Source organism: Lissotriton vulgaris, chromosome 9, assembly GCF_964263255.1.
Source record: "Lissotriton vulgaris chromosome 9, aLisVul1.2, whole genome shotgun sequence".
In the NCBI taxonomy this organism is placed as follows: domain Eukaryota; kingdom Metazoa; phylum Chordata; class Amphibia; order Caudata; family Salamandridae; genus Lissotriton; species Lissotriton vulgaris.
The window spans coordinates 232,751,575-232,776,200 of NC_141697.1; the positions used below are offsets into that span (position 1 = coordinate 232,751,575).

The 24,626-nt window shown below is 44.4% G+C and overlaps 1 protein-coding gene across 1 annotated transcript in view; it reads right to left on the bottom strand.

The window, feature by feature from the left end:
• The window catches only part of BMF (Bcl2 modifying factor), a 183,470-nt gene that overhangs the window by 80,123 nt on the left and 78,721 nt on the right, over window positions 1-24,626 (bottom strand). The gene's annotated exons all lie outside the window — the stretch shown is intronic.

The window sequence follows — 24,626 nt, forward strand, 5'->3', positions numbered from 1 at the left end:
TGACTATTGTAAACAACAACAGCGCTCACGCGCGCCGTCGCTGCCATTGCCCGGAGGCCGCCAAATCCTGCCAGGGGGCCGCCAGTGATCCAAGTTCCGATCCGATCCTCGGCTCGGTCGGTCGTCGTGGCGGCCCCTCGGGTTTGGCGGCCCTGTGCAGGTGCACAGTTTGCACATGCCTAGGGCCGGCCCTGAATGTTGTGTTAAGAGTTTAAATCAGAGATAAAGTGAGAATGAAGATGAAGTCACCACGCTATTTGGGTCTCAAGAAATGAAAGGTCTGCTGCCACCCTCAGTATTGGGCTGGTGAGCCGCCCCGGAAGGACTGGAATGACCGGAAGTCCTGGGATCAGCTGAGAATGTAGCCATCCACAATCTGGGTGTCATCTAAATGGGTGTAAAAACTCAAGCCATTACAGCAGATTTAGACAGACATTCAAAGGATTTATCGACATAAAGGAACCTTGAAAGATACCAGTTTGAGCTGAAACTTATGCATTCAGCCCATACTACACAAACCCCTTCTGACCTAAGCAAGTAGGCGAGATACAATAGCTTATGGTGATGAAAGCTGCTAATAGATGGAAGGAATAAGGACCCGGGTGATAATGAAAATGCCGCTCATTCAAAAGGGGGGAAAAGAACAGATTTGGTAAGGCTAGCTCAGCGAAAACCTAGCTCAAAGGCACTCAGATGGTGACAGATTTGACAAAGTAGAATGTGCAATTCAACTGAGTGGAGATCCTGTGATGCCGGTTATGGGATCCAAAGAGCCAGTTATAGCTTCTTAAGGAAGAAGATGATGAGAATCCACGTTACATCTGTTGGGACTCACAGAGACCGTAGGTAACAGGTTCTAGCAGTCGGTAAACATTGCCAGCAGCATGTGTCTAGTCTCTCAACAGTTTTGGGGACATTACATAACTGGGGCATTCAGTTCACATTGCTGCCAAGTATATCTATTGCCTGCAAATGAAATAGAACAACAATTGAGCTTAAGGGTTGTTGCTGGGAGTGAACCAATGAAACATCAGAGTAGGAACATTAAAACAAGACAAAATTCCCTGTTGCCTTCAGCACTTCATTTTGTAGCTGTTCATTTTAAATTTTTTGCAGGCTTCTTGACACTGAACTTCTGGAGAGTGTAAATCTCAGGTGCTGCACCCCTGCAGGTGACATCCTGTTTATGTCTGCAGCAACCCTCATTTCAACAGAATGTGAGAGATGAGATGGAAAATAGTTTCATGCACGCATTAGATAATCAAGATGGCATAAAATACTTTTATCAGCATCCTTCAGTACAAGTTATTCTAAACCAGTGCCAAAGGCAGACTCAATCACAGCACACTGGTGGCTAATTTAACAAACGGTAGTACACCAGCAGGAAGAGCAAACTTGACCAAGTGGTGAAATTCTCTAGAAGCAAGCAGGGTTGCGGGCAGACAACTCAGACACAAATGCCGCCTCTATTATTGCTTTTGTAATAAGGGTGGTTAGGAGGAAATTCATCAAGTTTGTGTATTCCCTTTTTTTTTGGAACTCATGATTCTTGGCTTGTGCTGTATGCCGGGGGCAGGGTCCGTACACATGTGCTCTGTGAAAAGGGTGTGTTTTTGTCTTCTCACTGAAACTCCCACTGCTGCAGTCGTGACAAGGAGCTGAGAAGGCACTAAGTTGACACTGACACATGTCAGAATATTCATAACTCATCTTAAGTCAACAGAAGTATTTTACGGTAATATAACCAGCACAGAGGGCCAACTATGAAAACTGGGAAGCAGGGTAAGTCATCTGCTTTATAGCTATCTCCATGCTGTGAGAGCCCAGTTAACTCTTTGTTTTGGGTCCTATTGCCTAACTGAATGAAATCGGGTTGTTGGTTTAGGGAAGTGTGAGCCATTTTCAAGCAACTGCCACAATCCTAGCCAGGCTCAAGCACAAAAAGTCATTAAATTAACCTGCGCTGACCCGCTGATAGCTTGGCACAAAAACTTGAGTCAATGTATAAAGCATTTATGCATAGTTAAACATTAAAAAAGTGAAAACACTACTCAAGAAATATCCCACACCAATTTAGATAGAGTAAATTATAATAAATTATATGACATCAAAACAACATAAAATCCAATCAGTAGTGTGAGAGTTATGAATTGTCAAAGTTTAAAGTGAAAAATAGCGTCTAAAAGATCAAAGCGCCAACGGTGGACAGCTAGTCACGCAAAATCAGGGTCAAGTCGAAAGTAATGGCCAACTGCAATGGAGTGCAGTTTGGATACATTAAGTGGATTGTGCCCGGCCTCCACTTACCTTCGAACTCAGAAGAATCTTTGAGAAAAAAATGTCTGAGAAGGTAAAGTTCAGTGGGGCAAGATGGGAGGTGGTCTCTGAGGAGAAGGTGTTCTCGTCCGGGAACCACTGGACGAAGTCTTGGTGAAGATTTCGAATTTGGACTTAGTCTCTAATTTAAAAGTAGAAAATTTCCAGTGGGACCGAGCAGCAGGCTGTAGACGATGATGGTTCCACAAGACCAGATACCCTTTCTGCAAGGAGCCGCTGAACAAGATTTGCTGCTGCAAAGAAGAACATAGCATTAGCTACTGCAAAGTCAGAATGGCGGGCAAGGCATCTTGGGCAGATCAGTCATCAGGTAGGTCCCGGTCTCCTCTCGGTTCTCAGGGCACTTTTTTGGCAGAAAAAGTTCCCACGTTTTGGTTTTGGGCTATCTGGGCACCTTTATCACCTCATCCAAGGGTCCTGGACTGGCAGGGCACCTCTTGGAGGGTCAAGACTTACTCAGGCTTGATCCAGGTGTGGGTTCACTATGGCTGGAGCTATTTCTGTCCCTGAGGCTCTGATCATGATACCAGCCAACCAGCCCTTGGAGTCACTCTGGAAGTCCCAGGCTCAAGCAGAAAAGCAGGTCTCAAGTAGCATGGTAGTCCTCTGAGGGCACAGGGCAGGCTTCGGTCAGCAGGGGGGTCCTTTTGAAGTAGCAGGTCACAGGCAGCAGGGCAGTCCTCTGAGAGTCCTCTATATGTTCAGAAGTGAACTGAAGAGTGGGTATGAGGGTCCTAATTTTATACCTGGTGCCAGCTTTGAGGTGCAAGAAACTTCAAGAGTTTTCCCTGCAGATGGTGTTGGAATTTCCTTCCGCCCTAATCCCAGGATGTCGGGGGCACAAAAGTCTAGTGTGAAGTTATTTATGTGTGTGCTGAGGCAGCTTCTTTGAAGTGTAAGTGGGGCTGTGCACAGCTCTGCCCCTTCCATCCTGTACGGATGCCCCATCCCGACAACACTCAGTCCCCCTTTTGTGTGATTGTCTGGGAGGAATATACAGAGGGCAACTGCCACCCACACCTAGTCATGTGACCCAGGAAAAAGGCTGCAGGCACCAAATAGTTAGGACAGTAAAATGGCAACTTTCTGAAAATGAACAATAGAGGCCCAGCCCCACTAGGGCGACTGGGGCTACAACATGCATCAACACATAGCGAACAATAAAGGCCCAGCCCCACTAGGGCGACTGGGGCTACAACATGCATCAACAAACTTTCTGAAAATGCCATATTCAGAATTATGACTTGAAATCCGACTTTACCATTAAAGACGGGTTTCAATCACAATTTCTTAGACACCAAACATGACCTTGCTACCTGCTCCCATACAAACGTTACCACTTATTAAATGTAAAAAGGTAACCCAATGTTATCCTATGGGAGAGGCAGACTTCACAGTAGTGAAAAACACATTTGTGAGTTTTCAACTACGGGAACATGTTGAACTTAAAAGTACATTTTGAAATGTTTAAATATGCTACACCCTGTTCTATGGGCTCTTTATGGCCTATCCTAGGGGTGACTTATATGTATTGAAAAAGGGAGCGTTAGGCCTGGCAACAGGTTTATTTTGTCAGGTCGAATTGGCAGTTTTAAACCGCATACCGGCTGCAATGGCAGACCTGAGACATGTTTTAAGGGGCTTCTTATGTGGGTGGCACAATAAATGGTACAGGCCTACTATTAGCATTTAATTTAATGGCCCTGGTGTATGGTATACCACTTTAATAGGGACTTATAAGTAAACTAAATATACCAATTAGGTGCAAGCCAATTTTACCAGGCTTTGGGAAAAGAGCACAAGCACGTTAGCATTGGTTAGCAACAGTAAAGTGCACAGAGTCTTAAGACCATCAAAAATGAATTCAGCTAAACAAGTGGGGAGAAGGCAAAGCATTTGTGGGAAGACCACCCCAAGGCCGACAGGTCTCAGGCCTAACAATTTGGATCTCAGATTTTGTAAATGCAGTCAACATGATTTTGTTCTTAACACAACTACAGAGCTCTAACGAGATGCATGCTTTAGCTAAGGCCCCACTGCATTCAAAGCCAGTGCCAGCTGACATCGTAAGTAAATCTTCCTGCAAGACATCTGTGACTCATGTTTCAAGCAGAATCTCTACAATAGTCAGAAGAGGAGGGAAGATATACATAGGGAGCTCTGTATGAACACGTCATTGAATGTGTCTGGCCCACTTAGAAATCCTGATGTTGAAGGCCTTCCCAGTTCATGGGACTCCACTGCCCAGAAAAAGTTCCTGCGACACTGCTGGTGGATGGTGCTTGAATCCCTTGGAAGTGAGCTGGATTAGTTGGCAGTGCGTAGATTTGGGAGGGAGACAAAGCTAATCAGCCTCAGAGTTATCCTACACCATCTTTGACTTTAAGGCATAGCATTCTGATTAAGTTTGAACAGCACTAATCAAATGAACAACATTCTTTGCAATAAGATCTTGGATTCGTTAGATCTTCTTACAGAATGGTTTATGGTCATTTGCCATTGTTATGCTAACTCCTCTTTTATAAACTTTTGCTTAGACCACAGGGACTTCAGATCTTGTGTGAAGAATAACTAAGAAGGTGTCGCCCTGCTTGCTGCAACACCTTATATTGCCTGCCAGGAGAGAAGTTTTGCAACACGCCCTTTCTCAAATGTCTGTGCCTGCGGCCAATTCTACAACAAGACAGAAATATCCTGATCTGTTCTATAGAAATCTGCTTGGAAAACTGCCTGCAGGAAGGAGCACATTTTAAAGACGGGCTCAAAGTAGGGTAATAATAAGCGTGAAATGGTCGATTGTACGCTCTCATGAGCAGATTGGCGTCTAAACAGTAAAGAAACGGTTCTAGCAGCAGGGCACCATAGCGTTCAAGTTGAAGATTCAATCGGTAGTGTCCTGACTCTAAGTATCGAAAATTCGGTCACCGCTCGCCGCACCCATGTAAGTGCAGCCTACTCATTATTACCCTATTATTACCCTACTTTGAGTCCACTACGAACAAGAGACGTTTTTACTACGACTTTTTGCTTCCTAATTACTAAGTAAACTGACGCGACTCACAGTTTCGAGCTACTATCTGATTTCAAATCTGGACTATCGCATTCAGGTTTTAGACGCTTTGATCCATTTAATCCATTTGATATCAGCGAACTCTGACTACATTTCAGTAGAAGCCTTGAAAAAGTTGCGAATGCCGACGAAACACGTGTCGGCTGTAGCTGTATCTAATGTTGTAACCTAAGAACAACTGTAATGAAGAACGATTGCTGAACAGAATCCACTTCATGAATGTTGCATTAAAAAAATGTTGCTGGTTGGGCTCAATCAGCTATCTACTTGCTTGTTGCTGTGCTCTGTCTATGTTTGTAAATTGATTAATATATTCGGAGATGTCCGTAATGTATTAGGTGTTACTGTGGGTGGCACGGTATCAGACATAGAGCACGCTTTAGAAAGAGGAACTATCAGACTTTATTGCAAACAAAGCGGAGATGCTGGCTGTTCTGTTTCTCCCACTGCCACCATTTCATTGTTCAATAAAAAGAAAGGTATTGGTAGAAGTGGAGAAACACAGAATAGATTAAACACACGCAATGCCATGGAATGGGTTTTGAAAAAGAAAATAAGTTCCCAAAAAACATACACTTGTGAATGGATAAACGCAATCAGAGAGATCGTAAACAAGCTATACTCCATGGGAGGGACAAATACAGGATGGGCGGGCTAAATCAAACAACACCATTGAATAGAAAGCAAGTAAATAAAGTGATAAAACAAGAAGTCACAGGAAAGCAATGCTAAGTGTTACTTTCCTGGTCAGCTATCGACAGGTCTCCGATAAGCCTTTAGCAACCAGACAGCAGCGCTATCTGGCAGACTTCGACCTAAAGAGAGGTAGACTGAGGAAGCAGCACTCAGACTGTAAGAAGGTGAGATACACTTACAGAAAAGATACAGTAAGGAAGTGAACTACTACAATATCGATTGTATTACGGGCCTGGCCTGCCGGTACATTCTGAGTGCTTGGTATTGTATATTACAGTAAAAGAGTAAATAACCCAAATGAGAGATAGGGGTTCCAGGAGGGAGGCGGATGCCGGTTAAAGAAGATCCAAAATACAGAACTAGTTATTTAAATTTGTCTTCAATTTGAAAACCGTTATATATTTTGACTACAGAGATGAGTTCTGAGTATTGGTGGAGGAAGGGATAATTACACTATGGCACTCATACTTGAAATTGTTAAGGAGAATGAGATACAACTTAATGATGCTTAGAGAATGCAAGAGAAGCACTCCTTCATTTTGTGGGCTTGCTATGGACAGTTCCAAATTTCTCACAAAGGCGGCATTGTATTCCATAAACCAGAGAGCCTAATCCGTGCTCAAGATTGGACGACGATCATGTCAATCTCATTTGCCTTGCTCTTATTCGTGGTGTTCCTCCCTTTCAGTGTTTGGCCCACCCACAGGAACTTTTTGGATTCGTCATTCGTCTTGATCTTAACACAGCATTGCATCTACGAAAATAGAGCCACATTTAAGCACCACCAGTTTACAGCCTTTCAGGGTCACCTAGTGGTCATTCGAAAAACAGCAGCATAAAAGTAAGAAGACACAACATTGATTTTCTTGCTAATACATTGAAGACTACTGTAAACATGCAGTTGCAATATTATAGATATCTTCATGCTCGAAAAAATGTACAATAATTTTGATTTAGTTACAGTAAGGGAGTGGCAGACTCGCACTGTCAATTTTCCTTTAATCAGTAGGAAGTGATCACTGAAAACTGCCGAAAAGAAATCTGATTGCAGTGACCTTTGCTGCAGTAAATCCAGAAATAGAATTAGAAATATTGTACCATGCTCTAACCATTTATTTTCTTCACAATCTGAAAAGTTTTTGATCTGATGCCCAATTATCCTGTTTTGCTGAGTCAGTCTGATAGAGAGAGGCAGAATGGGAAACACATTGTGATGGTGTTGCTAGGGTGTACTCCAAGTGCATTACATCCAATGGTACATGTAATAAGGCGGACGGGAAACGTGATGGAGGACCTGTTCCCCAAGCTTTAAATCAGGCCCAGAATGTGGGACGAAGGGCTGTGCAGCGGCCAAGCAGCTCAAGAACGCTGACTGGTAGATCCCAAAAGGTTGCATGTTTGGCCCAAAACAGAGCGAATACCTATATAGCCCTGGTGTTGTTGGGAGAGACACCCAGAGTAAAGAGTAAATACCTAAGAAAATATTGTTATTAGGATGTTTGTAGTGAATTCCTTTGTTGTGGAACCTGTCTGATTTTAAATTGGACATGGGGTTACTTTTGGAGTTGTCGTATGGATGTGTACAGGTCTGGGATCCACAGAGCGAGGGGATACGTTTGGCTAGCAGAGGGGTGGGCCAGTAGACATTTAGTGGGCGAATGGGATTACTACAACAAGGAAAGAGAGTCAAACAAATTCTTCATTTGAGCACCGAGGGAGTGTCTGGAGCATCATATAGATACAGGTGAGCGTCAAGTGCGATTTCTCTCTGCATTTGAGAATGTGAACCCTATGATCAGTTCTGAATGGTTTGGACCCAACTTGGGGTGGGGGTGGAGTGTAGGCCCACCTTCTGTACTGGTATGTGTGGCTGTGCATGTATAGTGCTCAGTAACAGCAACAGGTGCATTGTTGAGCTAAGCTACATGTAAGCTACTTGTCTGTAGGCGCTAGAGAAAGCCGACACTCTATCTCTTTCAGGAACAAAGGAGAATGCTACAAGTGGCAATAGAATGGACTTGCACATGAGTGACGGATACTGCTGTTGTCTGATGCTTTTCTGAACGTTTGAGTTAGTGTAACTTTCTCGTAGAAGGGGGATGCTGCCTGAGAAGGTCTCAATCCTGCTAAGTCCAGTAAGAGTTAAGAGAATTGCCACCATCCTTAGCATTAGTGACCCTGTTAAGCCAAAGCCTCTAACTAGGAGGAAGAAACCACTTGAAGGAGGTCAAGGGCAGGCGGCCCGGCACAAAGGGCCAGAAGTATCAATATTAGGAATAGCAATTACCTAATTGTGATTTTCTACAATGCAAATTAGGAAATCGCTATTCCTAATGTATGAAACTCATATAGTTTCATTTAGCGATTCCTAGTGGGTAGCAAATCGACCTACCTGATGAATATTAATGAGGTAGGTCACAATTTGCGAACCATTAGGAGTCAACTCCATCACTGGGGTGGTTGTGACCTGCTGAGGTCAGCAGACCACCACATCTGTGATTGTTTTTAAATGAAGCAGTCTTTAGGAAAATGGGATGCATTTCAAAAGAAAAGTTTCGTTTTTTTCTTTTGTTTGTTTAAGAAGATGCAGTGGTCCCGTGGACCACTACCTTTTCTTACACAAACTAATTTTTAGGTCTCGCCTGGCATTGCAGTGCGCATGTACTGCACGCTCTGCGAGGGCCTTTTGGAATCGATACAGATTCAGAAGGGACTTTAAGCCACGCCCTTGTTTTCAATTGGCTCGCGTCATCTTTTATGTTAAACACTGGCGCGTGATTAAAATCAGGCTTTTGGGTTAACGCCCTGTAAACTTTTAGGACGGCCCATCTGGACAGGCCGACGTCATCTTGGTTTGGCGTGACCTAGAAGGGTGTGCTGCTAGCTTTGTTTACGGAAAACGCTGGCTCATGATTGGAAATTCTAGCAGCTCCTCCCTCCCATTCCCCCATCCAAAAGCAAACTCCCTATATCTGCGCTGTTCATTGTTCATCGTGGAGTTGCTGGAAGCGCCCCTTGATTTTCTCTGCTCCCAGTGCTCGCACACACAGAGGTGGAAAGATTACCATCACACCGGGTGTAGCCTGAGGCTCGGGGCGCGTTCCTCATGATGCTTTACCCGCCCTCTTCCTCCCGTTTACTCTTGGGTGACGTTTAACTAAGAATGTTTTTTTATTTAACAATACTTGTTTTTTTATTTACTCTTCTGCTGCAGCTGGGACACACACGCAGCTCCCTGCATGTTGAGGGGGTGCAGGTAAACAACTGGCCGTGCGTGCTATCTGCCTACCGGTGCCCCGGAGGTGCCTGCTCCCGCCATGCTGCTGTTGGTAGCTGCCTTCACCGGGTAAGCACTTAATTTTGCCACTGTGCTTGTTTTTTTTTATATTCCTGCTTTGCCTGAGCGTTCTTCTGCTGCAGCTGTGACACACGCTTTTATTCCTGCTTTGCACCAGCACTCTTCTGCTGCAGCTGGGACACAAGCGCAGCTCTCCGCATGTTGAGGGGGTAGAGGTAAACAACCGACCGTGTGTGCTAACTGCCTACTGGTGGCCCAGAGGTGCCAGATCCAGCCATGCTGCTGTTGGTAGCTACCTTCACTGTGGCCTTCGTGCTGCTGCTCTACATGGTGACCCCGCTCATCAGCCCTAAGCCGCTGAAGCTGGCTGGGGCAAACATAGTGGTAAGTGCCTCGAGTCCACTGCTGTCTTGCAGTGAGTTAGGCAGGGGTGATCCTGCTTATACTCAAAGGGGTAGGGGATCCTCAAGCTGATCTTGTCACCGCTCAGCTTCTAAGGTCACAAGGAGCCCTGCAGTGGGTGAGAGGTAGCGGCGCGAGCACCCCCAAATACCATTAATGCCCTGTTGCCCATATTGCCATGCTTTTGCCACGTTTTCGGATTGGTGTTCAAACCACGGTTAACTCTCGACTCAGTCTGCCCAGTTCCAAAAAAAGTGCAGCAAAGAACTTTCAAAACCGTTTTTAGTGTTGTGTCAGCCTCTGAGGCACTCATGTCTGAACTTTTTGACCTCAACTGTGCACTCCTTTCAAAATCTTCCATCAGTGACATAAAGACGGACTGCTTGTTGCTTTCTATCAGACTATACGTCGAAGCGGTTTGCAGATGGGCGGTGTGCTCTTACGCAGGAAGCTTTCAACGTTGTTGACTTTGCCTGCTTACAGAGTTACTCCCGTTGTGTTGTTTTGCAGTTGTTTTCCATTTGTAAGCAGTCTCAGAGGCTTGTTGTTTTGCCTGAGCCCTTCTTTCCTCTACTGTCCATTCAGTGCTCTTCTTTAACTCACACTGTCTAGCCTCAGCCCTTCACCCCTGATTTCTAGTCCTTTCACAAACTGTAGTTCCCTTTTGGCTTAAACATTAGCAAAGCCAATAGATCTGCCTAAACACTTATAAGGTCCCATAGGTGGACTTGTTGGCTATGCCAATGCTTGTTTACATATACAAATGGAAAGGAAAAGGATCTCAATGGGACCACTTCCCATTTGCAAATGCATTACCACTACACTTCTGTAGTTGGTAAATTATTAGTGTGTTGAGACAGGAATTTGATAACAAAACATTAATACATATCATCCTGATTCGGTATCTGGAAATGAGACCCCTTCCAAATATCGAATCGGTATTTGGTCGCAAAACAAAGTTGCAATTCGGTAACGTGCTATCAAATCACAGTTTTGGGTTGATGCTTCCAAAAGGCTTTTTTGCAGTCTCAAATAAGCCAATTCTGCGAATCAACCCCTTTGAAGCTGCTTGATAGATGTAGCCATAAGTCTCATCAAGCCATCAATGAGTAAATTCTCAGTGGTTCTCTGTTTCAAAAGGATAGCAAAGAATTTGCTGGACAGGGATTTGCAGTAACTGGCAGTAAGTGTTGACATACAGCCAACCTATTCAGGTTTACCACCCTATTGGTGAGTTTCATGGAACTGAGTTGAATTGTAGCTCACAGATTTAAGAGTTGATATGAAGTTTCCTTTAGACCACAGCACAGTTTATGTCCCTCACATTTTCCAGACACAAATGTAAGTCATAGTCCACCATTTATATCGACCAGAGTAATTCATTGCCGAAGTTAGCCTCTAATCAACTCACAGAAGTGAATTCCTGCTTCACAGGTCATTGGGACAATAGCCCCCAGATTAAGTGCAGAAGACTTCTAGGTTCACATCTTTGGGGAGGAAGAAGGCTCCCCTGCCCAGGACGGCAGCAAGAAGAGGGGTTATCTCAACTGGTCTGGAAGTATGCTTCAAGGGTTATCAAGTGAAGTACAGGAGGAGCGCGTGTATGTGTACCCCATCTGAATAAGAATGCACCTTGTTTTTTTCATTTTTATTGGCCCTGCTAAAACTAGGGTTGCCATCCGGCCATTTTTTATTGTACGTATCTTTTTATAGTTCTGGCTGGTTCAATAATCACCTAAAGCTGGTATTTTTCCCTTAATCAGTACATACTTAAAACTGTATAAATGTGAAGAAAGTACTTTCAAATGTGTCCCAGAGCTGCCCTAATGATCCCTGGCTGATAATTAAGGGTATCAAAAACAGAAAGGGCATGTTAAAATTGTTCTGTCTAAGTATCCTGTCCAGACATTTGCATAAAAATCTTAAAATGTGAACAAGTGGCCAGTATTATTCTATGGGGAAAGGGACAACCCTGGTAGTTGGTACATAAACTTCCCAGAGGATGGCACCCCGATAACTTTGTTTGACTTAATGTTGCAATTTTAAATGCTGGATGTTTTCCTACGATGCAGGTTCCATTTATGACTGCTATGTCCCTCTTGCACACATTTAAGAGTGCCAGCTGGCCAGCTCTATACCGGTGTGACCATTATTTCAAAATAAAAAAAATAAAAATCACCTAAAGCTGGTATTTTTTTTTTACCCTTTTCAGTACATACTTTAATCAGTAAATGTTAGAAGAAAATTCTTTAAAATTTGTCTACGGCTATCCTAATGATCTCTGACTGATCAGTTCAGTTCAATGAAATAAACTAAAGCAGAAACGCCTTCCTAAAAATTAATTGAGACGCTTCATGTAAAGTTCTACTTAAGGATCACGTCCTTAATTTTAAAACGTGGACAGATGGCCGGTATGTTTCACTGGCATAGATGGCAACCCTAGCATTTACAAGCAGAGCAAAAAGTGTGCCCATTCCTGTGCATATTAGCTTCAACCAGGAGGAGGAGACCGACAGAGGAGAGTTTATCCAACAGAGGAGAACCCGGACTTAGGGCCATATGTAGGTAGCCCAATACCGGTCGGTAATGGCCGAAATGACCGAATTTCGGCCGTTACTGACCGGTATTTAGGGTTTGAGATGTAGGAGGCAGGTTTAAGGATTCCGTAAGGAATTGGTAAAATACTGATTTCTTACTTTAAGGAATCAGTAATTACCCGATCCAAAAAGCTATGTAGGAGGCACTCAAGTGAGTGCCTTCTTGCATTCCGGATTTGTGTAGTTAGTGGTAAATATCGAAAACCTATAAAAAAGCAATCTTGTGCTTTTTTAAAAGTGCCATGTGGCAGACATACATGCCCCTAGGGCATGTATGTGTGCCACATGTGCACACATGCACGATTCAGGGGTGCAACAGGGTCTCAATATGACACCCTGCCACCCTTGAATATGTGCCCCCTATTACCGATTCTGTATTTACCGAATCGGTAATAGTGGATGGCTTCCCATTCATTCCTATGGGCCTTCAGGCCCACAGGAATGAATGGGAATTACTGAATCGGTAAATACAGAGTCTTAATATTTACCGAATTGTTTCCTACATACCATTTACAAATTCTGAAATACCGAATCGGTAAATGTAGATTACCTACATATGGCCCTTAGTGTGTAATTGTGCCTCGCTGATGTACTTGCTCTCTCCCGCATCACTGTATTCCCACAGTGCTTTGTGACACACATAAATGGTTGGTAAACCTTAAAGCATCCAAACGTTGCACGAACCACACTAGAAAACTTAGTGTATGCAATTCACTTTCCTAAATCATTTCTCATGCACGATAATTTTGAGAAGATGATTTAATTGCAAGTATTTCCGAGTATAAAACCACCTATGTAAGTTCTTCGAAGAAGGACAAATCCAGCGTTGCAATAAAGGTTTTTGGATTTGATTGTGTGATTCATATTTACATTTTTAACTGAGCTCGAAGTTTCCAGTTTCAGTAAACTCAGTTCAGAGTTGACACCACAAGGGAGTTCTGCAAATTATTAACATTGAGAGCCTTCCCGGCCGGCTTTGTTATGCTGGCTCCTTCGCACGCGCGCGCACGCACGCACGTAGAGCCAGGCTGACACGCGACTGTCCCAGAAAGCCATATCAATGCCTGTCTCGCAAACAACACTTAGTGGTCTGGCACAGCACATGCTGCTGCCTGGAGCGAAAATGAACAAGGGGGGCTTTTTTATTATGCAATCATAGTCTGTAGACATGCCGCCCAGTACAAGACATAAAGCTGACCATGCTCGTCGGCGATGAAAGGAGTCATATTACTGTACAAACCAGTTCTTTCACAATGTTCCCCTGGGATTTAACTATTTGTCTGCTGCCAGAAAATTAACAAGAGAGAAGATTAAAACTATAAGTGCTCAACTTGAGAAGGCAGTGTTCGGGCATTCTCCAAATATAAATGGTGATTTAAAAAAGTTAAAGAATTATGCATGTTTTTAAGAAATTATATCTGCGACCCCATCATCGGTCAGGCTTGCAAGAAAAGGAAAAGTTAGTCACTTGAGGTAACTCAGGTACTTTACGTTTTTAAGTCCCTCTGCTGGTATCAAGCATTGCGAAGCTCTGCCACCTAGTGGCAGAATGAAAGCTATTCTCTCCTAGGGCCCGATTACAAATTGCATCATACCGAGCCCGGGTAAGGGTAAAGTCGCATGCGATTTTACATTTACCATCTCATAATCTGCAACAGAATCATGCAATTAACATAACATAACATATGTATTTGTAAAGCACACGTTCACCACAGCAACGGGGCTTCTTGGCGCTGAAATAACAGATGTATATTGTTACCCAACTCAATGGTACTCATTTTATCGACCTCAAATGGATGAAAGGCTGAGTGGACCCACCGGGATTTGAACCTGTGACCATGAGGTCGAACACAGGCCCCTGCAGTGGATGCATTAGTCCACTGAGCCACAGAGTAAAATCCCATAACATGGGGATTTACCTTGTTGTGGTCGCTATCCCGCCAGCGGAAAGAGGCACAGTTTTCCCCAATTGATGCATAAACCAGAAAACCGAACAAAGACGCAAAGATCTCAAGGATCACATTGATCGGGTCCTCCATTTCCGCGAGGTACCAGAGCATGTCATCTGCCTACAACGAGACCACATCCGCCAAGTGCAGCCCTTTGATAAGCGTGCCGCCTGAGATCCAGGTGTGGGGCAACCCTGTCTCACCCCCCTTCCAGCACAATCTCGTCTCACAACATGCCATTTAGTTGGACCTGCGCAGTGAGCCGGGTGTAGAGAAGTCGCACTCAGCCACGAAAGGATAGGCCATAACCCATTGGCTCTAAAAGTGCCAGCGGGTAGGGCCGTTCTAGGCTCTCATATGTGCCCCTCATGCTCCAGGCACCCAAATAAGTGCCATAGGTTTTGCCTGGTCAATCTATAAGGAATAAATCCATATTGGCCCAATGCAATAATCGTGTGGATTACCTGCATCAGCTATGTCGCCAACGCCTTACCAAGTATTCTCACCTCTAGGTTACCGAGAGGGATTGGCCTGTACAAAGGGGTTTCCATGGTTTGTGGATTAGGACAATTGTCATCCGTCGAATGTCAACGGGGAGTTTCCTTGATGATTGGACATCGTATAGCATATCCCTGGTTTGTGGATTAGTACAGTGTTCGCCTGTTTAATGTCACGGGGAGTTCTCCAGATGATAGGGCATTGCTTATCATATCCCGAATTGATTTAATCACGAGGCGTCTGACATATTTGAAGAATTCAGGGGTTGCCCTTTCAGGCCAGTGCTTTCTCCTATTTCAATTGCATCAGGACTTCAGCTATCTCGTCCTCCTGGATGTCTCCCCTTGAGGGACCTAGATGCCACCCCTCTATAAATGGGACAGGGATATCGTGGAGGAACCGGTTCAGATCTTGTGCCAGTTCCAAGTCTGTTTGTGAGGAGCACAGCCATCTCAGTAGGTCTGCAAACGCCTTGGCTATTTCAGCCACCATCATCTCTTGCCTTTGGCAGCAAACAAATACTGTCGCACACCTGGATGCAGGACTCACCAGGGATCAGTCAAACCTATGGCTATCAGGAATGTGCAAAGTCAGGTATCCTCTTTAGAGGGCCCACTTTCTCTGGTCACCCTGTCAAGTGTACTGTGGTGGGTCAGGTTTAAGACTCCACCCGCTACCAGGAGTGCCTCCAGAACCCTTGTGATCCATTCAGCCAGAGACTCAAGACCTAGTGTCTGCAAGCCCAGGGGGGAAGTACCATGAAGCTACATAAAGCTCTTCCCCCTGCCAAGTGCCACCCACTGCTGACCAGCTCCCCAGGGGATTCAGCCACATCTGTGTCAACAGATATGGTAGCGATTTACGCGCTAGGATACATGTACTGCGGGAGCCTGTGGTGGAACCCGAGTCAGTGGAGTCTTTGGGGAGAATCGACAATTTGGTGGCCAATGTCCAGGGATTGACATCGTTCAGCTCCTGCACCACCCTCAACTGCTCCCACGCTCCCTGATCTTTGGTAGGGGTCAAACGTTTCTTCCGTTGCGACATCTGTTTCAAGCTGTGCTGTTGCCATGCCATGGGTGGCTGTCTTTCGGGCACCTGTGGCACTGGGTAGACTGCCTGTCCGAGAGAGTCGTGACTTCCTGTGCAGTGGTGAAGAAATGGGATGCATCGAAGGTTGTTACCCTCAATGTGGCAGGTAATAGTAGGGTGTATTTTAGGTAAATGGAAAAAATTGGGAGAAAGCAGTGTTCACTCAACTCTCTAACTTTATCGACCACTATGGCTTACTATCAGACCAACAGTCGGGTTTCAGACCAGGCAGAGGCACAGAGTCAGCCATTATCCATCTGGGATGATCTAAAACTCACAGTGGACAAAAACGGAGTAGCTGCCTTATTACTTCTGGACTTATCAGCTGCATTTGACATTGTACACCACCACGCACTTCTTCAAAGACTTCACAAAACTGAAATCCGTGAGAAAGGTTTAAAATGGATTGCTTCTTATCTCACAGACAAAATGTAGTCTACCATCCCCCTCTCACATCACCTTCTAACACACAATACTGTGGCATTTCTCAGGGGTCCATTATATCCCTTCTATTATTCAATATCTACCTAACCCCCTTTCCAAATCTGATTAAATCATACAACCTCACCTGTTACAACTATGGATAGCCCTGAAGACCTCTACAGTTCACAACTCGAGGACTGCCTTTGCACCATAAACACATGGATGATGAATAACCATATAAAGCTCAGCATAGCATAGACTGAGATTATAACATGTAATGTAATGTAATGTAATGTAATGTATAGGCATTTATATAGCGCACTACTTACCCGGAGGGTCCCAAGGCACTTCGACCGCTGCGAAACCCTTCCTGGCTTCCCTGAGAGATGGTCCCTTAATGGGTATCTCCAGGGTGAGACCAGGCATCCCCGGCGGTCTGGTGGGGCCGTTAGTGAAGATGAGGCAAGCTAATGCCCAGAGTTGCCGAGTGTGATCGCTGATCAGAGTGGGCACCGAGGCGAGAGAATTATCGAGTCCGCTGACCCTGGTCCAGAAACCTGCCGCGCCGGGAATCGAACCCTGGTCCCGGGCCGTCCTCTGCTCTCGGGTCTGCCGCCTCTAACCAGTGAGCCACACTACCTCACATGCAGACAATTGCAAAATACCAGCCTACCACCATATGGCCTAAGGAAATGTAAGCCTCTCTGACAACATCAAGAGAAGTTATAAACCCAAGAATAACCATGGATTCAGACCTATCCTTGACACCTCATGCAACAATATCACAGAGTGCCTTCTATACAACTTAAACACTACGCCGCGTCTTCCCATAGCTTGTATACCAACATAAACTGCAAACCATCCACATGATTGTAATCTCCAAGCTTAACTATGCTCACAGCCTATACCTTGGCGCATTCGTTAAATGCAAAATACAACTAGTCTAAAATGTACTGTAAGGCTTCTTCTCAGCCTTCACCCAGGAGAACTCATGACTCCAGTCCTGCAATCACGCCGCAGGCTACTTATAGCTGGAAGGGCAATGTTCAAGGCACTCTGCATTGCCCACAGATCCTTCCAAGGAAAATAACCGCTATACCTACAAGTCAAATTCAAGAAATACAAACCAAACAGAACACTGCGCTCCAGGATTGCACCACTTATCACCATGCCGCCTTACCATAAGAAATCTGGAGGAGGCACTGCTTTCTCAGAACAAGCCCCTAAGCTCTAGAACTCACTACCATCCAGCATTAAAAGCACACACAAGCATATCCTCACATGTCCACCACTCAAATAAAACACTTATATTTCCCTATACTAATCCATCACTAATTCTTTGGGTTCCTTCCAAGAGGGTCTGGCTCCCCCAGTAGACCAAATAAAGCTTGTTATTTCTCCCTGTATTTTTGCTCTGTTTTTTTGGGGAATGTAAGTGGTATACTGTTAAAGAGATTTGTCAATTTAAGGAAAAATCAACATTTTAGTCAGGTTCACCCAGACAAAGATCGTCAGGGGCAAGTTCCTCCATCTGATAGGTAGTAGATCTATCTCCTTTGCCACCCTCCCTAAATTATAGGCCAGAACCGCCCCAGCGAGTGTACTACTGAGATGCCCAAATATTTCAACTCAGCTACCTCTCTTTTCCAGTTGGTAATATTCCAGCACATAATCTCCAGTTTAGCTGTATTCACGAGTATCCTTACAACGCCCCAAACTTCTTCGCTAATATTTCTACCCTCTGGATGCTCTGAACAGGGTCAGATGTATATATTATGAGATCGTTAGCATACAGAGTAATCTTGTTCTGAAATTGCAACGAGGAAAAGGGGATTACCTGATGATCTCTCCTGAGTAGCTGAGCTAACGGTTTGATATAAATATCAAACAGGAGGAGAGAGAGAGAGCAGCCCTGCTTCATGCACTGAGTAACCCCAAAGCTTTTCATTAGAGCGCCATTAAATAGAATTTGTGCTGACAAGTTTGCATATAATCTCTGAAGGGTCGAGTTGAAACATGGGCTTTTATAAAACCTAGTACTGCCAAGTCCTCCCACAGGTACCCCAGTCAAAGGCCTTGGCAGCATCTATTGTGGTGACGGCCAAAGGGAGTGACCGAGCAATGGCCAGGTCGATGCAACCAATTAGTTGCTGAGAAAGTTGGTGGATCTGGCACTTAAGGACAAACCCCTCTGGTCAGGATGGATTAACTGGTGAGCTAACTTGGCCAACCTACCGGCCAGAATGCTAGAAAAAACCTTGTAGTTGGCAATTAAGGGAGAAATTGGCTGATACAAATCTAACGTCTTAGGATCTTTAGTGTGTTTCAATATCAGCACTAACATAGCTTCCCTCCATGATGACTGCAGGATCTGGGCATTCTCCATATAAATGGAGCTGAACAGTTTCCCCCCTGATCGGTACTACCACATCCTTCAGTATCTTATACAACCCAAAGGGATGGCATCTGGCCCGCAGTCTTCCCGTTCTTGACACGTTTCAAATGCTCTAAGAATTCAGCCTCCGTGATGAAATTGAGGAGGAGGTTGAAGAAAGGGGGACTGGCATTGCTGGATTTCACACTTATTGTATGGCTTTCTAATTAAAGATCTGTAGGATGCTTCTTGAGACACCGCATTGCTCAACCTCGGCTGACATTTTAACAGAAATTACCTCTGGGTTGTGACCTACAGGATTCCTATAAAAATTTGGGGCCCAAAGTTTTTCAAGAGCGTTTGGTTGAAAGTGTTAAAAGCTGTACTCAACCTTTGCTATAGAGTCAAGCATTCTCTGGGTATCAGCAACTATTCAGATTTCTCCCCAATTTGGAATTCCAAGGGTACTCCAGGGTGTTTTATGGATGGATTGAGTCACCCCGAGAGGAAGGCTGGGATATTAAGCTGGGGGAATCTCTTTACAAGACAAGGGCTGTTCTTAAGGGGAAGACCAGGGGCTCCCTTCACAGATTCAAATAAGTGCAGCTGTCTTCCTTGTACACAAGTGCTAATCTGGAGATTGGTGGTGCTTGGGAAGTTAGAATACTCATGCAAAACATACTGCCCTATCAGTAAGGAGGTCTCCATATGGCACTGGAAGCTTTTGGAGGCGGAGGATGGAAATTGGGGGCATGGAGGGGAAGATTTCAGAGCCTGAGCTTCAACATTTGTGGCAGCTCACCTGCGGTAATGCATTCTGCAAGCTGACTACGGGGACTGGGTTAACTGTATTGGCGGGCACCGGAGTGGTTTCTGCAATGAAGTGAGTTCCAGCAGAAAAAACAAACACTGTCAAACCCGGGCAAAAAATCTGAAAAATCACCAAAGCTTGGTGCAACGGTAGGCGAAGAAGGAAATCTGTCACCAAATGCAATGAAGTTGAAGGTCCACGAAGGAGAGTAAGTGCAAAAAGGTAGCTTTATTCCCACAAATCCAATCGCCCACGGCATGTCGCCCTTCGGCTGATGCAGCTGTTCAACGAAAACTAACTCATTACAGTTAGAATCCTCCCTCAGTGTCCTTATCAGAGTACAGTCACTCTGAATATAGTGGTATTATGCTCTTAATTGCTCAAATCGCTGCAGCTCCTTTATCCCAGCAGCTTTAGAGCCTAACTCAGTAGCTCTGGTGTGTGTGTGTCTCAGGCAGCTACAGTGTTGAGCCAGACCCAGGGTCAAAGGAGGACTGTGGTTGTCATAGATACAGTCATTTCAGCCTGTGCACAGCTGTTTACCTTGTCAGGTTCACCACTTCCCCTCATGTCACGTGGCATCCGACCCTCTTTACTTATAGTTAGGCTGCAATGGATGAAATGTATTATCTTTATGTTTACCTCATATTCATTGCTTGATTTTGCTCGTGAGTGTCAATCATAAATGTTGAAATGTCACTCATAATTACACTAAAATTAGGAAAATGTCCCACATGGCAATCTGAAACCTTGGCAGCTATGCAAAAAGTACACTACAAGGATTATCAAGAGGACAAATAATAACCATTATTTTCTTATATTTCCAGTGAGAGAACTGCCTTAAGCTTTAGAGAAGAAAAGGGCTGAATTCGCCAACTTGCTATTTGAGGTAGCTAGGTAAAGGATTGAAATTGATATAAATGTTACAAGTTTCTTTTCTAATCTGCTATTGTTTATTTGCAGATGTTGTTAAGCAGTTCGTAAGGAACTGTGACAAACTTTGCATCAGTGTTTTCTCTTTCGCCCCCTACCCTTTTCCTCTCTGTATGGGCTACTGTGATTTCTATTACAATTAGAAGTCATGGTCCCTCTGTGGAGGTGAGTACGATTAGCTTCATGGCGGTCCTTCAGACGGGTAACAAAAATCTGCGAACTACGACATCAGAGCAGGTAACTCTTGACTGACACATCTTCCCACTGCGGATGGTCTCCACCTCCCACCACTTACTCTCCTTGTGGGCATCCGTACTCTCCAGTTTGGAGCAGTACTTTCATAAATCTACATTTTTGGGGTACCGTGGGTGACCACCCTACTCAACTCTTCTCTCACCAGTGGAAGTTCATTGCCAAGGATGCAGTCAATGGGCATTTGAGGGGTGACAATGACCTTCCTCTGAGCCTTTACGTTTCCTATTCTAACGATAACCGGTGATATAAGGAAAAAGAAGTCCTGCCCATGAGCCTGGGTTACTCTGCATATCTGTCCAGGCAGGTACTGTTCTGGGAAAGTCTGCCTGGCCACCACCTTAGACTGGCTGGCACAGGTATCCCGCAGAGCAGTGAAAGGGGGTCCATTCATGGTGACCTCCTGGAAGTGACAGCTCCCACTCTCAAAGACCACCAGCGTATCTTCCATGTCCACTTCCCAACTAAGGGGCACAACAGCATGCTCAGCCCTCTCCTCCTGGGAATAATCTCCCTCTAATGCCACATTGGCCACTTTTGTGCAGTGCCCACCTGTGGGTGGTGTACTGGAACCAGCAGAAGTCACTGGTTAGCAGGAGTAAACTGCTCAGAGTTCTACAGGCAGCAAAAATATAGGATTCACCAAAATGTACAAAATCTGGGGTGACCCTACAGAAAGGGCACATTTCCTATAAAGCAAAGAATCCTGACTCAATAGTGATAAGAATGATTGGATTAGAAGTAACATTTCTGGTTGCAAACTTTTCCTTACACTCACATTTGAGCCTCTTCTGTTCCCTTCCGGCATTTCACCCCCGACCCTATCCACAAAAACATACTTACTTACTATCAAGCCGAGTACTGCCTTCAGAGAACATCATTATCTGAAATCTCTGTTGCCTACTTTTCCGAGGGGCCTAGTTATAACTCTTCTCCAGGCAGATCCTGGATAAATTAAGCCTGTTAGGGAACTACATACATTGATTAAAACACACACAAACACATATACAAGTGACAGTGGTGATGACATCACCCACAAAGGGAAATTACCTGTCTGAACTCACACGGCAAGGCATTTTTCTATCATGTTCAGTTTAGGGTAAATTATCTTCATTTGATGAATTCTCGGAATTCAAAGCCTGGATGGATATCATTCTGAAAGCCCTCAGGCTTCAGTCTTTCAGATGATCCTAGCGCCATGAACGATAAAGGCATTCTTATTATTCTTTAGGCACATTTTACGTTTATGTACATACCTCCGAGGCTGGCCCTATCAAAGGCAGCACATCTCTTGCCACTCTCTCCCATCACAAAAGAATTCCATTTCAATACTCACTCACTATGTCACATCAAAGTAAAAAACCTGCTCTCCAGTTCATTTAAGTAATTCCTCTGGGAACCCCTTTTCCTAAGCACCCGAACAAGCATGCTGATGCCACGATCATGCTTTAGGTGCACACAGACCATGCCACAACATTGATCTTTACACACCTCAACCACAAAAAGCATTAAAGTTCATTCCTCTGTGCGATGGTATGCCTCATATCTGAACAAAAGTAAAAAGGGTTTTAATTGATTTTTTATTTCGAGTTCCTGTAGAGCACTCAAAACGAGAGTAGTCATCTCAGTGTTTTTAGGTGAGGGACTGATGGGGGGGTTAACATGTTAATACAGGCAGCACAACACTGAAATAAACTACTGGGAGCTGGAACAACATAAGAACGAATAAGTCCTGCAAGATGGAGGATAAACATTTCAGTAGATGGAAATGTCTGGACAATGAGACTGTGCAAACCACAACCAGCCTTGGGAGACTGAATGGCTGTCGAAGCAGCAGACCTAGAGGCTCTTTGATGGATCAGACTAGAGTTTGGCTGAAGTCACAGGAGTAAAGACCCTAGGAGGAACAGAACACCTTCGTAACTTGAGAAACCCCTTTTCCGATCTCATTGGTTGAGGAAGAGAATGTAAAGGCAGGTGTCTGGTACAAGAAGAGATCTCCAGTCAAGTGTTTTTAGCTTGGAGGGGTGGATAATCAGGAGATTCCACAGTGGGTGGTTGGGCTAAAAGTTGCTTCAGGTAACTTAGTGCGCAACCATGGATAACTTTCTGAACAATGCACGTTTTAACCAGCATCTCATTTTGATAGGTAGTCAATTTAGAGATTGTAGGGTGGGGGTAATGTCTTTGCTCTTGCAGTCACAGTTTTACTTTTCTGCATGTTTTCAAATTATTTGCAATCTGTCAATCAAATTCATGGGGAGTCCAGTAAATTTGCTTTCATGGTAGTCCAGTCAGAGTAAAACCACTGCCACGCTAAGCACAATTTGTCAAGATAATTAGAGAAAAGGAAGGATGCACTGAAGCAGAAATGAACAGAACATTTGCTTTTTGCTCAGACAAGGAGTGAATGAAAGATTACTACCAAACCTTGCGGATGGACTTATTAGGAGGAATGAGGCCTGACAGAAAGTAGAGGTGAGAGTTGAAGATTTCTATGTTCTGACTTTTAAGGCCGAGTTAGTTTGTGTTCCTCCAGCAGTAGTTTTGCTTCAGAATACTAGCGCTTTGTGATGGGCTCCAGAACCTTATAATTTCAATAAGATCAGAGAGTTGTGCATGTCCATATGGTTACATACCTTGTGTTCTTCTAGAATGTGGTGTAGGGATTGGGGTAGGGATGACGTGTATGCTGAGAGGCAGGGAGAAAGGGCGGCACAATTAGGGACCCTACCTGCATTGGGGTGCCTCACAGAGAAATGGGAACAGCTTGAACTGGTGAGAACAATTTGAGAGGAATAAAGAGAACTAGGATAAGGTTGGGCCTCCCACTCTTTCATACACTGCAACCCAGTTGAGAGGGGTATGATGATTGATGGTTGATATCCACAGGCAGGAAAACCAGAAACCACCACAGACATCACTCATCAGGAGAACAACAGCTCCATGCAGAAAAATACATATGCGGTACAAACCACGGCATAAACACAATTTTCATCCTAAACAAATTATTTAGCACCAAATTCAAACAACGTATCACCTTGCACGTCCTTTGCAAAAATTCCTAACTAAGGCTCATGAAACACTTTCAACTTCAACACATTGTAACCCCGACTAAGTTCACAACCATCCTACCTTTGTTCAAAGTCTCCACCTAGAGAACAACAGCTTTTCAATGTTCGGGATGAAAGAAGCCACCACTCCTGCCCATGTCATCATCAATGACATAAGTCTCTTTCGCCTCCACTCTGACAATTGTGGAAATTAATGAATGATGAGATTTATGAAGCGTGCGGATACTCCATGAAGTGTCTCAGCGTTGATGTCTAGAAAGCAAGGGAGCGCAGAGAAACCACCCAATTGAGATGTAAATAGGTAGGTTTTTAGAACTTTACAGAAAGCCGTTTCATGTGGGAACGTGCAACGTGCAGGAGGAAGCCGATTAAGGCGGCCCCGGTGAGTAAAGAGAAGGAACAACCACATCATCTTGACCAACAGAAGATGGGGACGGAAAGAAGAATCACAGAAGCACAGCGTTGGTCTCTTATGGGCGCATAATGTTGAAATCTTAAGATATTTTAAGCAAGGTAGGTGATCGTAAGGACTTTAAAGAGAATTCTCATTTTTAAAGGCAGCCAATGTAATTTAGGCAGATAATCAGAAGTATGCTCTCTCTGGGGAATGCCTAAGATCAGCCAGGCTGCTGCATTTTGTACAACCTGCAGCTTTTTGATCAACAAATCTGGTAAACCGAGATAAAGTCCGTTGGCGAAGTCCAATCTGGATGTAATTACAGCATGTACCAAAGATTTGCAATTAGACATTGGTAGAAAATTCAAAAATGTGCATAATGATCTCGGAAGGGCAAACTAAAAAGATACTACTGAGTTTATC